The sequence below is a fragment of the Spinacia oleracea genome, chromosome 4, assembly GCF_020520425.1.
Source record: "Spinacia oleracea cultivar Varoflay chromosome 4, BTI_SOV_V1, whole genome shotgun sequence".
Lineage (NCBI taxonomy): Eukaryota > Viridiplantae > Streptophyta > Magnoliopsida > Caryophyllales > Amaranthaceae > Spinacia > Spinacia oleracea.
In genome coordinates this window covers 165,930,193-165,937,137 of record NC_079490.1, presented here as the reverse complement: position 1 = coordinate 165,937,137, position 6,945 = coordinate 165,930,193, and positions in this window count along the sequence as shown.

The following is a 6,945-nucleotide window of genomic DNA, read 5'->3' as shown; positions in this document are numbered from 1 at the left end:
GGGCATTTCCTTGGATCTGAAGACCATTTACGACTCGGCTCCTGATTACAAGTTCGGAAAAGAGAATCCTCGTAATCCTCGCTTGAAGGATTACGTACTGTCTCCGTCGGGTGTCGCTCGGATATCTGAAGTTCGAGCCGATCCGTGGGATTCTGCCTCTTCTCCCGAAGCTGTTCCAGTGAAGGTCGTGCTCCCTGATTTGAGGACAACCTCGGATCCGGTGAGTGTTTCTATATCTCGAAGTCTTTTGTTTCTCTTTCTTTCTGGTTGGCCGTCGGCTAACGTCTTGGTCCTGGACCATCTTTTTAGGGTCCTGGGACTGACGCTGTGCCGCGTGCCGTTCCTTCGGTTTCATCTCCGGCTCGGATAGATATCTCTTTATCTAGGAACCGGGTACTTCACGGTTTTTTCTTTATTCCTTCCTTTGTCTTCTTTTACATTTATTGACCCTTGGTCTCCTCTGTTTAGGATCAGCGCAAAGGAAGGGTAGCACTCTTTTGAGGCCTTCCGCGCATCCGAAGAAAGCGAAGGCTTCTCAGTCCTCGGAGAAGGTATTTGTTCTGACTTGGAGCTTTTTGTAGTCCGTTCTCTCTTTTTCCGAAACTGACTTTTGAGCGTTTGCCCTGTAGGAAGCGGTTTCGGAAGTCATGCCTCCTCCCAAAAATCTCCTTCACTTCATGCCCTTGCCAGGGCAGAAGTTGAAGAGTGTGGTGGTTGCGGAACCGCCGCCCGTGGACCAACCGTTGGCTGAGGAAGATACCATCCCCTCTCCGCTGAAGCCGTCTGCTGCTTTAGGGATCGAAATCCAGGATATAACCAAGGTGATGGAGGCGATTGAAGCCGACCTTGTTCCTGGCTCGGATGTCCCTATTGTGGCTGAGCAGAAGGAGGAATCTGCTGACGTTTCTCTCGAAAGGGAGAAAAGTCCAGATAAGGAGATGGTGGATCTCACCGAAGCTCACATAGAGGTTCCCGAAGCTGAGAAGGGGGTCCCTTCTGCTGAGGAGGAGCAACCCGAGCAGGGTCTGACGAGGAAGAGGCGCCACTCGACCTTGGGCTCTACTTCGACCTCGGCCCTGGATAGACTGATCCACGCTGACCCTTGCTCGGATGTTCCGCTGAAACGGATCCCCGAGGAGGTAAGGGAGGCGATGGCTCGCTATGCTAGAGCTCCGGTTTTGGGGGAGAACCCCATGGCTCACGTGGGATCTTTGGTGGGTCCCGAAGCTGCACGGGAGAATCTTCTTCGGGCCAACCCGCAGTGGAGGGTTCCTGGAGCTGAGGAGAGGAACCCAGCTATGATGGCCCAATATTATCTGAATGAGGTAAGTGTTGGAAATTCTGTTTTGAGTTCCGTTTTTGGTTTGTTGTTTTCTTCTTTCCTCATCTTTTCTCATCTTTTCTTCTTTCCCAGGCTGTTTTCTGGTCCTCGTTCGCTTCCGAGTGTAGCTCGGTTGAGGAGAGACAACTGAGGAGATATCAGGAGGCTTATGCTCGTGATATCCCTATCTTGGACCAGAAGGCTGGGCAGCTCTTCGCCGAGCTGGTGGAGGTCAAGCAACTGTACCTTCAGTACAGTCGTGAGGCTAGGGAGTCGGCTGAGCGGATCGCGGCCGAAGTTGGGAAGCTCATTTTCCAAGTCGAGGAGGATGCTGAAAAGATAGCTTCCTTCGACAAGGAGAGGAAAGAAATGGCCGCCAAGTTTGCGAGCGAACTTGAAGAAAAAGACAGTCTTCTCAAGGAGATGACGTCTAAATTTGAGGCGGCCATTAAGCAGAGACAGGAAGCGGAGGCGAGGCTTCAGTAGTTTGTCAAGCATCGGGAGATTATTCAGAATCAAGCTGACAAGGTGCCCGTTCTCCAGCTGAAGATCCGAGAGAAGGATGCGGCCATTCGGAAGTTGGAGCAAGAGAGAGTTGACCTCTACACTGCTGATCAGTGTAGAGAGCAATACTGGAATGGCATCCTGGGTGCTCGGCGCATGTTTGCGAAGCACATGCCTCATTTCCCTTGGAATGAGAAGGTTCCGCTCTGGATGAGGGCCCAGGATCACTTGGAGGAGTGCCAGGCCGATCGAGACGAAGCTGAAGCTGAACGTCAAGCTGCTCTTGCAGAGGCTCGGGCCCAGAAGGCGTCTTCCGAAGGTGACACTACTGCTGGGGGTTCTTCGAAGGATGCTCCCCTAGGGGCTGCTCCTGAGACCCCCAAGAGTTAGGGATTCGGGCAGTCGTCTTCTTCAGAGTCGGTCGGTTCCAGTTGAGGACTTCCGAACATGTGCTTGCCTTTCCCCCCTTTTGCCTCGGCGCTGCGTTGTACTCATTTCTTTTTGTTTTCTTTAGTACTTCGGTAGGCCGGTATTGTCTGTTGATGGCTGCCGATTTTAACTGTTTCATTTTGTTTTCAATTTTTGAGGTTTTCAATGTACTTGTACTCCCCCCAAATATTGAATAAAAAATGAATGTTTGTTACTTGGCTGCTTCTTTTCAACTTTGTACTTTCGCAATTTTAGGTCTTTGAATCCGTAGATTTTTCGAGCTCCTCTTTCTGCAGACTTGCTAAAAACCTTTTGATCTTGCGAGCCCTTTAAATCCGTAGATCTGTTGAGAGACTTTTTAACTTTGCGAGTTCTTCAAATCCGTAGATCTGCTAAGAGGCTCTTTAGTTTTGCGAGTTCTTCAAATCCGTAGATCTGCTAAGAGACTCTTTAATTTTGCGAGTTCTTCAAATCCGTAGATCTGCTAAGAGACTCTTTAGTTTTGCGAGTTCTTCAAATCCGTAGATCTGCTAAGAGACTCTTTAGTTTCCAGACTCTTCAAATCCGTCGATCTGCTCAGAGGTCTGGATTGTTCTTCCGATCTCTTGTGGTTCGGAAACCTGGGCAAGAGATCGCTAGTCTGCCTCTTAGTTATGCCTTCGGCGATCCGTGGATCTGAGCCGGAGTTTTATAACTTGATTCGAGCGACTGTTTGTGGCGAACAAGTTTTATTTGGTTATCGCGAATCCGAGGATTCTGGACGATTCCCTGAAGTGTATGATTTGGTCATTTCTTGCATTTTATCAAGGAATGGGCAAAGTCAACCTGTTTTTAGTCTCGGATTGATCAGATCCGAGGCTGCACATATATATATAAGGGGACAATAAATATAGAGATAAGTTTAATGAAACACATGGTGCCAATGGCTTTCCTCTTCTCATTAAACAACTTACTTGGTTTACAGACAGAGATCATACAAAATATTTCTTGAGAACATCGGTATTCCAATGGTTCTTCAGAATTGTTCCATCTAACTGTTTCAGCATAAACGTGCCTGGCCTTTTTTCGGAATGGATGATGTATGGTCCTTCCCAAGTGGCTGAGAGTTTGCCATGGATCCGTCCTTTCTGAACCGAGGCGGCGTTTCTGAGCACTAGATCACCGACTTTTAGGGGTCTGGCGTTGACTCTTCGGTTATAATGCTTGTTGACCCTCTGCAAATAGGCTGCGTTGAGCGTCCTTGCATCGTTCCGAGCTTCGTCCAGTAGATCGAGAGCTTCAGACAGAAGTTGGTTGTTGCTTTCTCCTTGGAGCCCATCATACCTGTTGTATGCCTGGATCCTCAGGCTTTCTGTTCCGATTTCCACAGGGATTACAGCTTCGGATCCATATACAAGGTGGAACGGTGTTTGCCCGGTAGCTTCTTTCTCGGTGGTCCGAAGGGACCATAGCGTTCCGGGTAGCTCTTCTAACCACTTGTTTTTGTCATCCTCGACTCTTTTCTTGAGTGCATTGAGGATGAGTTTGTTAGCAGCTTCGGCTTGTCCGTTGCTTTGTGGGTGACAGACTGCCGAGTAAGCTAGGTGTATGCCGAACTGTTTGCACCACTTTTGCAACGGGGTGTTGTCGAACTGTTTCCCGTGGTCGAAGACCATCAGTCTTGGTATGCCGAACCTTGTGATGATGTTCTGCCATATGAACTTGCGGACCTGAGGTTCGGTGATGGAGGAGACAGCTTCGGCTTCGATCCATTTGCTAAAATAGTCGACTCCTACAATCAACCACTTCTTCTGGTTCGTCGCTGAGGGGAAGGGACCAATGATGTCTAACCCCCACTGTGCGAATGGTAAGGGATACAGTGTTGATTGTAGGGTTTGAGCTGGTTGATGGATGGCTGGTGCGAACTTTTGGCATTTCTCGCATTTCCTTGCCATCTGCTTTGCCTCGGAAACCATAGTGGGCCACCAGTACCCAGCCCGAAGGGCTTTATGTGCCAATGTCCTGCCTCCGATGTGGTTTCCGCATATCCCGAGGTGGATTTCCCTTAGGATGTAGTCAGCGTCTGTTGGACCCACACATTTTAGCAGCGGAGCGGAGAATGATTTCCTCATGAGCTCTCCTTCAGCGCTGATGATGAACCACTTGTTGAATCTTTTCAGTTTTCTTGCCTGCAGCTTATCCTCGGGAAGTTCTCCCCTTTCTTTGTATGCAACTACTGCGTCCATCCAGCTGGGTTCGGTACGTAAGCTGCATACTGTGGTGGGTAGCAAGTCAATGCTTCTCTCTTGGTGAACTTCCACGTGGACCGACCTGTTTAGGTCGATGAGTGTTGAGCTTGCGAGTTTTGACAGTGCATCTGCTTGCGTGTTTTGTCCTCGGGGAATGAGAATGACTTCAAAGGATCTTAACTTTGACGTTAAGGACTTAATTTTTGCTAAGTAAGCTGTCATGCTGGGCCATTTGGCCTCATACTCCCCTCGGATCTGGTTGGCTACAAGCTGGGAGTCAGTTTTGAGGCGAACATGCTCGGCTTCCAGGGATAAGCAAAGTTCTATCCCTGCGATTGCGGCCTCATACTCGGCCTCGTTGTTAGTTGCTTTGAAGCCGAACTTCAATGCATACTCTATGCTTTTCCCCGTCGGGGGAATTAGTACAACTCCTGCTCCTGAGCCGTTTACTGTGGAAGATCCGTCAGTGAAGACCTCCCAAGTGCTTTTCGTGCCATCCAGCATTTCTTGGTATGAGCATTCGGCCAAGAAGTCGGCCAACGCTTGTGCTTTGATTGCTGTCCTCGGCTGATATTTGATGCCGAACTCTGATAGTTCGAAGGCCCAGGCAGCCAATCTTCCTGACCTCTCTATTTTTTCGAGTACTTTCTCGAGCGGTTGGTCAGTTAGCACTGTGATCTGGTGGGAGTCGAAGTATGGCCTCAGTTTTCGTGCAGCTACCACTACTGCATATGCGACTTTCTCGATGAGCGGGTACCGGGTTTCGGCCCCTGTGAGTGTTCGGCTGGTGAAGTAGATTGGCTGTTGCTTCTTTTCTTCTTCTCGAAGAAGCACTGCGCTGACGGTTCCAGGGCTAACTGCGACATATAGGTACAGGGTTTCCCCCTCCTTTGGTCTGGCCAGTGTCGGCAGTTGAGCTAGGTGGGCTTTGAGTTGCTGAAAAGCTTCTTTTTGCTCCTGTTCCCATATCAGTTCGGGATCCACTTTCCTCGGGACCCCCTTTTTCTTGACTGGTTCTGCTTCTCCCCCGGGGAGGTTCTTTGGTTTCAGTGCTTTGAAGAAGGGGGCTCCCTTGTCCGAGGCTTTTGATATGAACCTTGTCAGTGCGGCTAACCTGCCGGTTAGCCTCTGCACATCTCTCTTGGTCTTCGGCTCGGGTAAATCCAATGCCGCTTGGACTTTGTCTGGGTTCGCATCAATTCCTCTTTCGCTCACCATGAATCCGAGGAACTTCCCTGACTTCACCCCGAAGACGCACTTTTTTGGGTTCAGCTTCATGCTGTATTTCCGCAGATTTCCGAAGGTCTCTGCCAAATCTTTGACATGGTCTTCCTCCTTGATGCTTTTTACGATGGAGTCATCCACATAGACCTCCACATTTCTCCCTTTCTGGTCGGCGAAGACGTGATCAACTAGCCTCTGGTAGGTGGCTCCGGCATTTTTCAAGCCGAAAGGCATCATTTTGTAGTTGAACACTCCTGCGCTTGTGATGAACGCTGTCTTTGCCCTGTCATCGGGGTGCATGAATACTTGGTGGTAGCCTGAAAAGGCATCCATGAAGCTGAGCAGTGCATGGCCGCTGGTGGAGTCAACCAATTGATCTATCCTTGGCAGGGGGTAGCAGTCTTTGGGGCAGGCTCGGTTCAGATCTGTGAAATCTACGCACATTCGCCATGAGCCGTTCGCTTTTTTGACCATCACCACGTTGGCCAGCCACTTCGGATACATGCATGGTTCGATGAATCCGGCCTCTTGCAACTTTTTTACCTCCTCGGCGATGGCTTTGTTTTTCTCCGAGGAGTAATTTCTCTTTTTTTGCTTTATTGGCCGAGCTTCAGCGTTGACATCCAGCTTGTGACAAATCAGCTTCGGATTTATCCCTGGCATATCTGCTGCTGACCATGCAAAGATGTCTTTGTGATCCCTGAGTAGTCGGATCAAATCGATTCGGAGCCCCGAGCTTAGGCCCTTGCCTATTCGGACGCTCCTGTCTGAATCCTCTTCGAGGAAGATATCCTCCATTTCTTGATCCGGTTCGGGAGATAGGGTTTCGGGGCGGGCATCAACTTCTGCGGGAGACAAGCTGCTCGTGCTTGCTCTTCTCCTTTTTGCCTCGCTTTCCTCTCTCGTAGCTCCTTTTTCTTCCTCGGGGCCGTCCCCTAGTTTGGGCTTTCGGACAGCAGTGTGGCAGGTTCTTCTCGCCACTTCTTGATCACCTCTGATTCGTTCGGCGAATCCTGCATCCGAGACGTATATCATCAGCTGATGGTATGTGGAGGGGACTGCTTGCATCTTGTGGATCATGGTTCTTCCCATGATTACGTTGTATACGGAATCGCAATCCATCACCAAAAATTCGTCCCGAAGGGTTTTTGCTGCTTGGCCTTCACCCACCGTGACTGGCAGGGTGATCTTTCCTCGGGGGATAGTTGCGGATCCGTTGAATCCGATTAGAGGATAACT